Below are 14,348 nucleotides of genomic sequence, written 5' to 3' on the forward strand. Positions count from 1 at the left end.
GTATCAAGTTACTACTTTGTTCTTGTAATTTAATGTTAATTTCTATTCTTAGCTCATGTTACAAAGAGTAAGTCTAGTATTAAAAATAGAAGGGAGTAAATTATTCCGTATGTTTTGACTAATTCTTTGTTTTTGTAATCATTCATAGCGGGCTTTCACATTTATCCATACATACATATATGTAAGCATGAAAATTCAAACCAGTTTGGATAAGGTCAAGGAACTAATTAGGGTTATGGAGATTTTTTTTTTTTTCCAACGGGGAAATGAAAACTTCTTTATCGAATCAACCACCTGACAATGGCGATAACATAAATAAATATAGGGCGTGCATATACAGCAGTGAAATCAGTGTGTAAAAGTCTAATAGGTGATATCATGTATTAAAAAATAATGGTTTGAATCAGCCGGTGTCTAGACCAATGTGAAATGATAGTCAAATAAAGGGATCGTTAAAATATTGATGTATCATGACATTTACTTCTTTGATAAATAGAATACATAAATTTTGGTAAAATAAAAAGTGACAAAATAGGTTTATGTATTTTTTATTTTTAAAAAATTCAATCAATATTTTTAAACTATGATTGTGCGTATCTATAGCTAATAAGCATGCGGTGAAAGGAAGAATAATGGGCAAATAGAAGGGGGGGGGGGAATGTACGTGCACAAATACACACTCATATGTTCTAAACTTTACTAAATTATAAAATAAGTAAATACATTATAGATGTTCACCTCCATATAGTTTCGTACACCATGTAATTTAATTACAAGATTATATTACATTGAAATTAAAAATGGTTTCCCTTTTTCAAATTTTGAGAATATTGGAGAAGTTGTTAAAACAAGCTCTACAAATAAAGAAGTTGGAAAACGTAATATTTCAAATTAGGTACCTAATACTTCAAAGTCCCAATGAATGAAGTAGTGTCTAATTTGGTATTTTGTAAATATAGTTAAATAAGTAAAATATCCTTATATATTAAAAAATTTATTAACAAGTTGTGAATTAACAATAACAAGTGTTAAACAACAATTGACAAATTATTTATCAACAAATTGTGAACTAGCAATAAAAAATATTATATAGTTAATGACAAAAAATATACTCGCAATAACAAGTTTAACATAAATTTGATACAGAAATATTTTAGTTATTTAAATACATTTGTAAAATATCAAATGAGCACTACTTTTTTTGTGTGTGGTTATTTTCAACTCTCAAGTTCCTAAATTAGAAAATAATAATCTCATGGTTCTTTTTATGAAATTTTTTTCTAATAAGTTCGCATGCGGAAAGAAACTGACAAATAATATATAAATTAGATTAAGGCGGGCAAGTAGTTATATCTTTAACACTTTATGTTAGCATCAAATTAATATTCAACCAACATTGATTGCTCATCGGAGAATTGTGCTTCAATTGGATGGTGGGACATGTTTTTTAAATATACCAGGACTTATCTCTGGCGTGGAAAAAAAAAGGACTTATCAACAATGGCTCATATATATATATATATATATATATATATATATATATAGATAACTTATACAGGCGTGCGTTTAAAAAAAAAAACCGGTAATATGCAGTGGCAACAAGAAATTACTACGAAATATTGCCTCCTATGCTTAATATAAAATTCAATTGACTAATTTAAAAAAATTAAAAAAAATAATTGAGTTAGTTATTTATGATAAATAGATTTTGTCTTTTTTAAAATACTCTTATTAGTTATATGTGTTTAAATTACTCATTAATAATAACTTTTTAACACATGCAGATAACATAGGGAAGTTTGAGAGCAAAATAGGTAAATATTAAATATAAAGTGAATTGAGATCTTATATTTAAAACTAAATTGAATGCCAAACTAGTTTTTATATTAAGATTCAGAGGTAATATTAAATTAACAGCGATAATTGCTAAAACTACTGTTATACTGTAGCACGTTGATTGGCGCCAAACGGTATTAGGCTTGATAGTGAGATTTTGCATACTATTATAATTTAATTTGATCTTTTAACACCATGAATTAATTTTATTATTTATATATATAATGTTTACAATTTTTATAATTTAATTATATATTTTTAATATTGCAGGATAAGTTTGAATAAGTCAGGTATGATTGAGGATCACTTCTGGTTGGGCACAATAGGAGGCTTGAGTGAAATATGAGAGTTAGATGTAACCGGGTTTAGATGAATCCGAAAAACAACTCAGAGCTCTAAGTTACTTTCAATATATCACATAATAGCGAGGTAATTTGAGTTGAACAATAATTATATCATGTTGAGACAGAATAATAAAGAACACGTATTATAACATGGCCATCGCCAATTTTATTGAAATTTTATATATTTTATACAATTGGTTCCTTTCTTTGGTGAAATATAATTGGTGATTACCAATTAAACTCCTTTTCGCCAACGATTACCAATCAAACACACTATCATCAGGAGCTATTGAGTACAAATGAAACAAGCAATGCCATGGCATGTGTGTGTTTTGTTAATGATCAATACAATGTTTTATTGAAGATATACAATCAAATGAAAAAATTATTAACTCCCATCCATATAATAAGCCTCTTTTATCTCACTGGACATTAACATGTATGCAACTTTATGCAGCTACTACTGTCAGCCCTCCACATTTTGCATGCAAGCGATTCCATCTTCCAATTCTCACAACAAATAATAATAATAATAATAATACAACAAACAAACAACAAGCCTTATCCCACTAGGTGGGGTCGGCTACATGAATCACACGACGCCATCGTGCTCTGCCAACAACCCAATCCTTAGATATGTTGTTGATTAGGAGGTCTCGTTCAATGACCTCATTCAGCGTTCTTCTCGGTCTTCCCCTGCCTCTTTTTATGGGACTCCATCTTGTTTGATCCACCCTCCTCACCGGGGCCTCCAAAGGCCTTCTCTGCACATGTCCAAACCATCTTAAGCGATTTTCAACCATTTTCTCTTGGATAGGTGTCACACCGACTCTTGTCCTGATCTTTTCATTTCGAATCCTATCTTTTCTTGTATGACCACACATCCATCTCAACATCCTCATTTCTGCTACTCCGACTTTGTGCTCTTGTTTTCCCTTTATTACCCAATATTCACTACCATACATCATAGCTGGTCTTATAGCAGTCCGATAAAATTTTCCTTTAAGTTTCTCAGGTACCTTTTTATCGCAAATAACTCCGGTAGCTTTCCTCCACTTTAACCAGCCAGCTTGTATTCTATGAGAAATGTCTCCATCAATTTCCCCATCCTCCTGTATAATGGATCCTAGGTATTTAAACTTTGATACTTGAGGAATAATTTGCTCTCCCATCCTCACCTCCAAATCCCTATTACCTTGCCTCCCTCCAAAATCACAATGCATATATTCTGTTTTGTTCCTACTCAAACGGAAACCTTTCGACTCCAAAGTCCTTCTCCATAACTCCAAATTAGTGTTAATCTCTTCTTTTGATTCCGCCATAAGAACTATATCATCCGCGAAGAGCATGGACTTAGGGATTCTTTCTTGAACAGGTTTAGTTAGAACATCCAAAACAGTGTTGAACAAGTACGGGCTCAGAGAGGATCCCTGATGTAGGCCAATCTTAATAGGGAAGTCCTTTGTCTCTCCCCCAGGCGTCCTTACACTGGTAGTTGCCGCCTCATACATATCTTGTATGACTTTGATATACGCAACCCGTACACCTTTCTTTTCCAAAGCCTTCTACAATACTTCTCTTGGCACACGATCATAAGCCTTTTCCAAGTCAATAAAAACCATATGTAAATCTCTTCTTTTACTTCTATATCTCTCCATTCCCTTAGTAAATAGATTGCTTCCGATGTGGATCTCCCTGGCATAAATCCAAATTGGTTTTCCGAAATAGAAGTCTCCAACCTCAATCTATATTCCATCACTTTTTCCCACAACTTCATTGTATGACTCATAAGTTTTATCCCCCTGTAGCTTGCACAGTTTTGAATGTCTCCTTTATTCTTGTAAATAGGAACTAAAATGCTTTTCCTCCACTCATCCGGCATATTTTTAGAGCGTAGAATAATAATAATAATAATAATAATAATAATAATAATAATAATAATAATAATAATAATTTGTTGCAAGAGAGACCAACTTGTATTTCGGTGAAAGAATACCAACTTATCTAATTTTTATTTTATAATATAAAAAAATAAGGAAAAGCTCCACCAAAAAACCACTTCAATTTTGAAATTTCAAAAAGATCACTCTAATAAATGAAAGGATACATTGGTAAGACAATGGGAATCTGAGATTTAAATAATTACCCTTATTGGTTGAATTACTAAGTTTGAAAATTGAAAGAAAAGTAGTTGTAAATTGCAATAATTAAGTTTTGAACATAGCAGGAAGTATTGTCATCGATATTGCTTCAAGGATAGGAAACAGCTTAGATAATGCAAAAGAATGTAAATCGCAAACAAAAAATAGCTCATTACCGCTCAAAATTATTTTATCACTAATTTCTGTCAGATCACTAATGAAAATTTTATCATTAAATTTACCGACAAAATTTTTTTATCACTAAATTAACAATGGATTAGCCAGTTCCATTTCATCGCTAAACTACATGGCTAATTCATTGATAAACTTTTAGCGAGTAATTTTTTTTTCCCCAGTAATTCCATCAGTAATTCCCTTGCTGAATTTCATCAGTAATCAAATGTTTTTTGCCCCTCTAATAAAAGGCATTGCAGAGATTGTGAAAATGGCTGGAGGTGTTGTTAATATCTCTATAAGTGTAAGAAATACATGCCTTCCCTTGTTTTAAAAACTCTTAGAGACAGTTTTGTCTTTTCACCAAATATCAAAATTTCATATCCATACTGTCTAAGCAATCTGTCTTTTTGTTTATTAGAGTTTTTTAGAATTTCAAAATTAAAACGGTATTTTTGTGAATTTTTCTCAAAAATTAATTTGTCAATCTTTATAATTTCACCTGTTTTTTTAACTAGGCTCTTATATTTTTCTTTTTATTACTTATAATTTTCTCCATTATAAGCATCAGTCCCTATATACGTCCCTATATAATCATAATCTGTTAACTAGGACTAATGCAGATAAGGCGGCGGGTAAGTTGTTACAAAATACAGAATAAAAAATAGCATTTTAAAGAAAATAATGTAATGAACTTTATTTGTTATCAACATAAAAATTAACAATTATTATATTTATAACTCCCTACAAAAAAAAAACAGGAAATCAATGACGGAATTTTATTTCATCAACAAACTAAATTTTTTAACTTACACCACCAACGCAGCATTTATTTTAATTTAATTTTATTAATCATTATAATTATATTATTATATTTTATATCCTATGTAACAATTTTTTTAAAAAAATACCTATATCATTTATTTGATGCTTTCAATCAAGTTTTGGAGAAAAATAAAAAATTCATTATATTTTATTTATATTATACAAGAAAAATATTTAAAATAAAAATTTTAGAAAAAAGAAAATAATAATTGTAGATTGGCAGACTAACCCATCAATTCACCATAACGGGTTAGAGTTGGCTAAAAGCCAACCTACCATTACATGGGTTGTTTTCAATCTGCACAGTTTAACCCTAACCCGTCACGGGCCAGCCTATAACTCGCAGGTTGGCCCATATTATCACCCCTAATTTATTTGATACATCATTTGAATTTATATTTTTACCCCCTTAACTATTTTATAATAATTCCATTTCCTTGTATGTTTGTTGAGGTAAACTTGTGGTTACCGGGTCAATTTGACTCACCCCATGGTTAATTATTATTTTTTAGGTAAGGATTTAGGTGTTGGTTTCAAGGAAAAGTTGTCTAAAGCCTCAGTTTCTCATTCTACTTTGTATAACGTCATTTTGTTTTATATAATTATGATTGATTTATATTACCAAAATTTAAGGCATTTTTGTTATACTTAACATATTTTAAATTTTTCATTGTATTCAGGACATGTACTGTTTGGGGGAGCCCCTTCTTAAAAATTAATATTAGAATATTCTATAAATATATAAAATGCTGTAAATATAAATTTTATAAATATATTCAAATAAATTGTAAGATATGCTAAAATATATTACAAAATTTTAATAATTAATACTCTTAGGTCATATTTATAAGATAGAGATAATATATTTTTTGATCCTATTTATAAGTTATATTATTAAATTTTTTTATATGAATATAAAATTTTACCCTTTATTTGATATTGTATAAACTTACTCTAACGGTTACAATGTATATTAAATAGAAAAATTAGAAAGTTGTTGAATTTCAATATAGAGTTATAATGAAATTTAAGGTTTTACTCAATTATTTTGTTGAAACATGTTGTAAGTAATTTATAAATAAAACAAGAAGAGTAATTAAATTCTAATTATTAATAATTAAATATAATGTATTATTTATTATATTACTGTATTATATAGATATATAATTACGACATATAATTATATAGGATAAAGCATACTGTTGAACCTTTAATTTAATATGAGGTTTTAATTTAGTTCCTAAACTATAAAATGTATATTTTTAGATTTTTACTCCTAAAACTGTTAACAAAAAATAATAATATTGAGATTTTAAATATTAATAAAATATTTTTAAATGCTAACATATTAATTTTAATTTTTACAACAATCATCATTGTTAAAAAAATCACTTAATGTTATATCCAATGCAATTTTTTTTTTGGAATGGGATATCCAATGCAATTTGATTACTTGTACAGTTGTGCTACGTGTATAATTTTATTACAATATTACGTAAATTTTGGCCAAGAAGAAAAAATCAGGTAAATATATCTGTGATGTCGTTGATGTATGAATAATTAAATCTTCTGAAACCTTCTTCCCGTTCACCACCCCGACTGAACTTGTTGATCATCTGCCTTTCTTCGCCTGCCGAAGTCCCCAGCAGAGAAGACAACCCTCGATCACTGTCTCCAACAGTTCTTGGCCGCTCCCAGATCAACAGTGAATTCTCGACTAGGGTTTAATTTCTTGTTCGTCCCCTAATTCTGATGTCTCAGACAGCAGAAGGAAGGAGAGAGGAGCTGCCAGCTGAAACGGTGGAGACAAGGAGAAGGGAGTCCAATAAGTTCCTCTCCGTGATAGAGATCATGGATGAGCAGGATCTGGCCAAACAGATCCTCGCTCTTGCTATTCCGATGACAGTGGCCCTGGTTGTCTCCCCCAGCGAACTCGTTAAAACCCCCCAGATGCAATTAGTGGTGATTTCTCTCTCATTCGCCACGGCTTTTGCTTTCAACGGCCTTCTGCTCCGTAAGACTTGCATCGAAATTTCCACTGCATGTCGGATCCTTGGATATGCCTTCATGATTTTCTCGTATTTTACTCTTCTTACTTTGTTCTTGCCTCTACACTTTATATGGATCCCTCTCGTCTGCTGCCTTGGTTGTCTGACTCCACTGGCCATGGCTTTGTACGGATGGGGACGCTTTCGCAGAGACAAGCCGAAGGACGCTGAAAAAGGAGAGTTCACTATTAGTAAGGCCATCCCCTAGCGATCAGCTATTCATCTGCATGTCGTGGTCTATGATTATAATTTTTTGTACAAGAAGCATACCAATATATATGATGGACAAGAAAGACTTTAACTTAATTAGAAGTCGTAGGTTAATATGTTGGACAAGAATACTTCAGAATCTTGTTGGCCATTTCATATGTAAGAGAAACAATTACCAATCACTACTTGAGGCTGTCAAAATTATCAAAAGTGGAGGGCAATAATTGTATTATTAGGTGAAAGAAGCATGGATGGATTAAAAATAGCTGTGTTTGATAGCAGAAGTGGGTGCAACAATATGCATCGGAGACATGTGTTTCACGGCAATTGCTATTTCCTATTTAGGAATTTGCATGCATCATGAACATGCGAGGGAAAACAGGTAAGGATACATTTGCTTTAATGGATTCATGAAATATCTTTGATTCTTATACATGTTTTTATGGTATGCAAGGTATAAGTTATTTTCTTGATTGCATTGAAGTTAAAATGAAATGAATATGAATTTATAAGCCTCCCGCGCACCACATGGGAGTGTAGCTAGTTAAAATAGCATATTTATGGCTATATCAATTCTGAAAGTGCTTTAGAAGTGAAAGATATAGAGGCAAACTATAGGAGTCAAAACTAAAGAGTGAGATGATAAGTCACTGCTTTCTCACGCGTGAAAGCTCTCTCTCTCTCTCTCTGAGCGAGAGGTCGTTGCGATGGTTATTGTCACTAGTGAAGAGTGAGCTCCGCCGCCCACTGGGATGGAGATAAAGAGCGTCCTCTACTACACATTGTAGCAGTAAGGAAAAGGTGAGGATAATTCTCAGAGGAGGTAGGGCGAGCTTGAAATATGGTTGCGATCGGAGAGGAGACGAATCGGAGATTTTCACTTTGAATTGGATTAAGAGTGGAGGTAGGAAGATCGGAAAAGGTTCTGATAGGAAGGATCTTGACTGAAAGATCAATTTCTTATGGTAATGTTAGTCCCAAGATAGAGAGAGTTTGGAACTTGGAGAATGTTGTTGAGGTGAAGGACCAAGCGTATCAGTCGACTTGAGGAAACCATTGAAAACTGGCTTCTGGTTTCCGGAAACCACTAAAACAATTAAAATTGCCTAAAAATTTCAGTGAGTAGCGACGAAGGAGCTCTAAGCCAACTTTTTGGAAGCCAAAAACTTTGGATTTAGTAAGCCCAAGGAATAATAATCCTGGCCTGATTAACATCTTAATTAAACTGGCTTCATAATCAAGGAAAAGAAACTCAAGTGGACTGATCCACTTAATTACATTGACAATTTTATATAAACATTTAATTTGTTTCCATGAAATATAATGTTGCAAGTAGAGACATAAAAGTTTCATTATTTTTTAAAAATGTTTTTACACATTTCATACTTAAGAAATAAAAAATAGCCCAACATCAATTCCCAAAAAAAAAAACAAAAACAAAAACTTCAAGTTTGGCTAGCTTGATCTCACAATAGGTAAACAGATGGGTATAATACGGGCCAACCCGTAGTGAGTGATGAGTCTAATGATGTAGGTGGAGATGCCTCGTTTACTATCCAACCCTAACCCATAATTATTGGCAGGTTAGACCTATATTTATAGGTAAACATACCCAATGTCATTTGTTTAAAATTCACTAATACCCTAACTAACAAAAAAATGAGCATACAAATGTTGAGCAACAAGACCACCTCAATTTTTGTTAAATAACGTTTTAGCATCATAAATAATATTAACATGATCGATATCATCAAAATAACTAAACTTTTGAAACATTTCTTAGTAATATACTAGCTGTTATAGTTGTCATTATTCCTTTACGATTTCAACCACCAAAGTCACATTTGCTTAGCTTCATCCACGATTTGATATCATTTTTTAAAGTAGCATATAGCATTAAAGAGATTAGGGAAAATCTTAAAAAAAATACTTCTAAATTTCAAAATCCCAAGTCAAAAATTACTATAAAAATATGTTGTCATTTATTTTTTAAGTGTAATTAATTAAGTGTAGTAACCAAGACTTAATTAAAATTTTAAAATTTATGAAGTATTTTGTTGGGATTTTTTTTAAGAGATTACGCAGTCCACATTTAAAAATTATTATTCACAATAATCATACATACTTATACTAAATTATAAAGCCTCAAATCATCAAAATCACATTTATTTATTAATAGAAAATTTTCATAGTGTTATATCCTTATTTCAAGCTACACAAGAATCTAAGACTTTACAACTTTGCTTTCATGCAAATAACCTAAAAATTATTCAAACATATTTTCTTTTGCTAAGGTAAGACAATATTTTTTTTGCAAGATACCCCACAGTTTCAAATATTTCAATTACGTACATTATATAACTTTCCAATTAATAACAATTATAGTTATATTAGAATCTTATCATATTATCCTTTTCCATTTTAATTGATTTAGAATTTCTTATATGCTATCAACCTCCTAATAAGTTACAACTTCATATGATCATTCTTAATTTAATGAAACTCACTCTGCAAAATTAGATAAAACCACTACTTAGATATGGTGGACTGTAAAAGAATAAAATGCCCCTTTACTCTTCTGAAAATAAGAGATTACGCCCGTTTCATCTTTGATTAACATTTTCCCCCGTAACATAATTCAATACTTCATATATACATACCATATATATATTATCCGTCACATTTTTCCTGTCATCATATCTATATTTATTGTTTGATCAAACAATATCTATATTTATTGCATGCCGATATAAGGGAAATGGTGCGTTAATAATGAAGGATCTTTTCTATGTGGGTGCTCAACACATGTTCAGACCTCGATATAGAAAATTTTAAATTTAAACAATCAATATATCAAACGGCATGTGGTTAGAAGTATATTACGTTAACAGTTATTGATTTAATACTCATTAACTCCCTCGCCTATAGCGTAACGTTGTTTCTAATGACATGGTAGATAATTAAGCCTGATGAGACCTAATTCCTATTTTTATTTAGAATCAGATGTCAATCAAATTAGTTTCTAGCGGGCAATCAGATCAAGAAGTAGTAACTGTCAAACCAAAGGACATAAGATCTAAGAAGCAATAAAAAGAAATGAAGGAATAAGAGAGAACCCGGTGGAAGTTAAATTATTGATCTCTGTGGCATAGTAGCAGTTAGACACTTTGCTTCAAATGAAGAAGTCTTCTTTTGAGCTAAGAATTCATAGGACCAATGCTATAAAGGCCAAGCTGTCAAGTGATATCGTTCGATTATAGCCACCATGGCCTGTCTTGAGGGCATATATATGCTGCTTTCCAAATGATTTGCCATATAAAGCTTTCATCAGATTCACGTGCGCGCCACCATCTCAAATCTGCACACATGCTGCTATATATTTCCCCTCCTACGCCTTCGTGCCATTTGGTCATGCATTAGGACAACGAATGGTGCTTTATTTTTTTGTCACTTTATAACTCTTAAGATTGTTGAAATCCTGAGAATACTATCCTTAAGTGTTATTCTTCACACATATATGGTAAGAATACGGCTACTTCTTAGAATTAAATGAAACATTCTTACAAAAGAAGTAGGGAGTAGAACAGCAGAAATATGCCCCAAAAAAAAATCAGGGGTGGAAGAGGAGAAGAGCACATGTTTACACCTTATTATATATAACCAAGGCTCCTTTATCTTGAATAACGTGAGACATTTAGACAGAGTATCACAAAAAGTACCACCGCTACACACACAAAAAAAAACTATGCTAACCATTACCAACGGAATTAACAATGAAATTCTGTTAAATTATGTGTGTGTATAAATTTATGTGCGTATTTGTATAACATAAAAACAACATATTCGTATTTTTGATTGTAAAATGAAATATTTATATATAATTTTGCATTTTATTGTTAAATTATGTGAATTATGGCGGCATTTTTGGTAGAGTGCGTATAACACATCATGTCTTATAATAAACTGGAAATGATAAAATAGACAGATGTAATTACCTATAAAAAAAACATCTCCTGGCTGCTCCATATATTATAAAGCCCTGCTACGTCCGTTCCACAAACTCATTTGCATGAATGAAGCTGCGGTTTAGTTTGTGTTCGCGTGTATATATATACTATCTCCTCCGGTCATTATAAAATTTCGTTTGTAGTTTACCGGAGGTGGTACTCCACCTGCTTCTTTACGTATTAAATCATTTCGTGGACTTTGACTGATTCTTTGCTTTTGATCAATCAGACGAGAGATGTTTTTCCATGAAAATGTACTTAGATATAAATTATACAATTCTTTGCTTGCTTGACTCATCTTGGTAGGCATCACCTACTTAATTATTGTTATTATTATAATGATCCTGTTTTTGTATTCAATGCGGGCTTTTCTAATTCATATTTATGTTTCAACTATTAAATTAATCTCAACACGCATCCCGTAGCTTCATCATGGAGTAAAATATAAATTTGGTTAATTTTTTGGGAAAACTTGAAAAAAAAAGATAATTAAAATTTCAAAATCCCATAATGTCACCTGAATTTGCGACTTAAAAAAAGTTTATGTCATCCTCACTACCGGCTGGCTGCTGGTTTTAGAGCCAAGTGGGCTGTAGACCCGCGAAGTTCTGACGATCCGTAACTATTTTAATTTTTTGGAATTTTTGTAACACTCATAATGTGTTTTGACAATTTTATAACGATAGTCACCACTTCACTCACGTCATTTATGACTTGCCTTTCATGTTTTTAAATTGGGATTTTTTTCAATAACGATATTCACAATTCTATTAATATCATTAACCGATTTATATTATATATTTTAAAATTAAAATTATTAATTTAATACATATTTTAATTTAATTAAATAAATGCATGTTGAGTGTATAACAGTTTAACATGGTTCCTATTCCCCTAATTTCTCTAGGTTTAAAAACCTATAATATAAAGTGGTTAATAATGTTGATGGATTTATTTGTTATATGAGTTGTCAATCACATTATGAATTTTGAAAAGAATCTCAATTTATAAACTTAAAAAACTTGTGATTAATAATGTTAATAAAGTTGTGGATCTTGTTACAAGAGTTATCTATCACATTATGAATAATGTTCAAAATTATTAAAAAAAATAGTTGCCAGTTGTCAGTGTTAGGCACCCATTGTTGGCTGGAACTCTAGTGGCTAGCCGGCTAATGAAGGTCACTTGAAATTTTTTAAAATAAAAAATTAAAAGGTAATATTGTAAATTCATGAGAACTAAAGCTGATGGATGAAGGTGACTTGAAAGTTTTTAAAATAAAAAAATTAAAATGTAACATTGTAAATTCATAGATATTTTAAAATTTCAATTTAGTTATTATAACTGATTTGGAATTTTACGAATTTGGGTGACTTTTTGGGTTTTCAAAACTCAACGATCATTTTTAAAATTTTCCCTAATTTTATCTTTTTATATATATATTTCGGAAGTTTCGTTGGAGCTTCCTTCACGCGACATGTGGAGAAATTCATTCCTTGATTGAATTAGCGTTATGTAAAATTATAGAAAAACGTTGGCAACAAAAAAGAGAGAGTAAAATTATATAAAAAATTAATGGCTAATATAATTGTTAGTGCTTGAAATTTGAGCCTATTTTGATTTTAGTCCCTTAAATTTTAATCCTATGATTTTAATCTTTGAAATTTAGTCTATTTTAAAATGTTAATTCCAAACTAAAGTATATTATAAATAGCATTAAGGTGGTGATGTAAACTCACCAGATAACACTTAACTGAATCTTGTGTGGATATAGAAGGGGGAAAAAATCATGTTCTCAAAACGCAGCTCTCTAGCCTCTTTTTTCTTGCTCACCATTCATTCTCAGGATCTATTCATTGCGCCGCACTCTGTTATCTATACAATTTTGAGTCTATATCACCACTTTTAATGTTATTGATGACACTTCAGCAGATTTTAATACCGTTGTATTGTTAGAGACTAACGTTTCAAGATAGACAAAATTTCATAAACTAAAACCACTGATTTGAAATTTGAAGAACTTAAATCAAAATTGACTTAAATTTTAGAGACTAAAAATTATATTAACCGAAAAATTAATTATTTTTAATTATAATGTCACTTCATTTTTAATTAAGTTTTTGTAATTTTTTTATGAGCTCTTACAGTATCCTCAATTAATTCCCGTGATTATAGTAATGTCAATGAGAGTTAATGTACTCGGAAGACTTGAGCAGAAGGTTTTGACTTTTTCAACCGGGAGTCAGGTGCGGGGTGCAACTCGACTATCGCCTACTTCGGAAGGATCCAATGAAAGTGGGCCCATGCTGACTCAGAAAAAATTAATGTGCATATTTAAAATAAAATAAAATTTATTTATTAAGAAAATGATATAAAAATTACTATACTTATAACTATCTCCTTGGATTTATATGCAATATGTAATTTAGTTTATTTAAATTTTATTTAGATTCAATGTTCCGCAAAGTGAATATAAGTAAATGCTGAGTAAGAGTTTGTTTCTTCTACAAATTAATCAAGTATGAGTATAATGACCAGTATCTACAATTGAGAACACTGTAAGAACTAATAAAAAAAAAAAATAAAAAAGAATTTAATTAAAAATTAGATAAAATTATACGGAATTACTTCTCTAGTATTATTTATAGGGTAAAGAGAAAGATATTTTTGTTTTATTTATAAGACATTGAGAGAAATTTTTTGTATGGATACACAATTTAACCTAATTACCTTCATATATATTATTGTGTTGACTTTATTTAT

General features: G+C 30.7%; 2 long non-coding RNA genes across 2 annotated transcripts in view; one reads left to right on the forward strand and one right to left on the reverse strand.

The window, feature by feature from the left end:
* The window catches only part of LOC114750254 (uncharacterized), a 33,506-nt gene that overhangs the window by 10,518 nt on the left and 8,640 nt on the right, over positions 1-14,348 (reverse strand). The window contains exon 2 of the long non-coding RNA XR_003740635.1: positions 3,376-3,380. This is a non-coding gene — a long non-coding RNA (uncharacterized LOC114750254). The remainder of the gene's footprint in view (positions 1-3,375; positions 3,381-14,348) is intronic.
* Positions 1-14,348, forward strand: part of LOC114750257 (uncharacterized) — a 32,591-nt gene that overhangs the window by 9,399 nt on the left and 8,844 nt on the right. The gene's annotated exons all lie outside the window — the stretch shown is intronic.

This window comes from Neltuma alba, unplaced genomic scaffold, assembly GCF_004799145.2.
Source record: "Neltuma alba isolate B1F8T4 unplaced genomic scaffold, ASM479914v2 tig00006398_pilon, whole genome shotgun sequence".
Lineage (NCBI taxonomy): Eukaryota > Viridiplantae > Streptophyta > Magnoliopsida > Fabales > Fabaceae > Neltuma > Neltuma alba.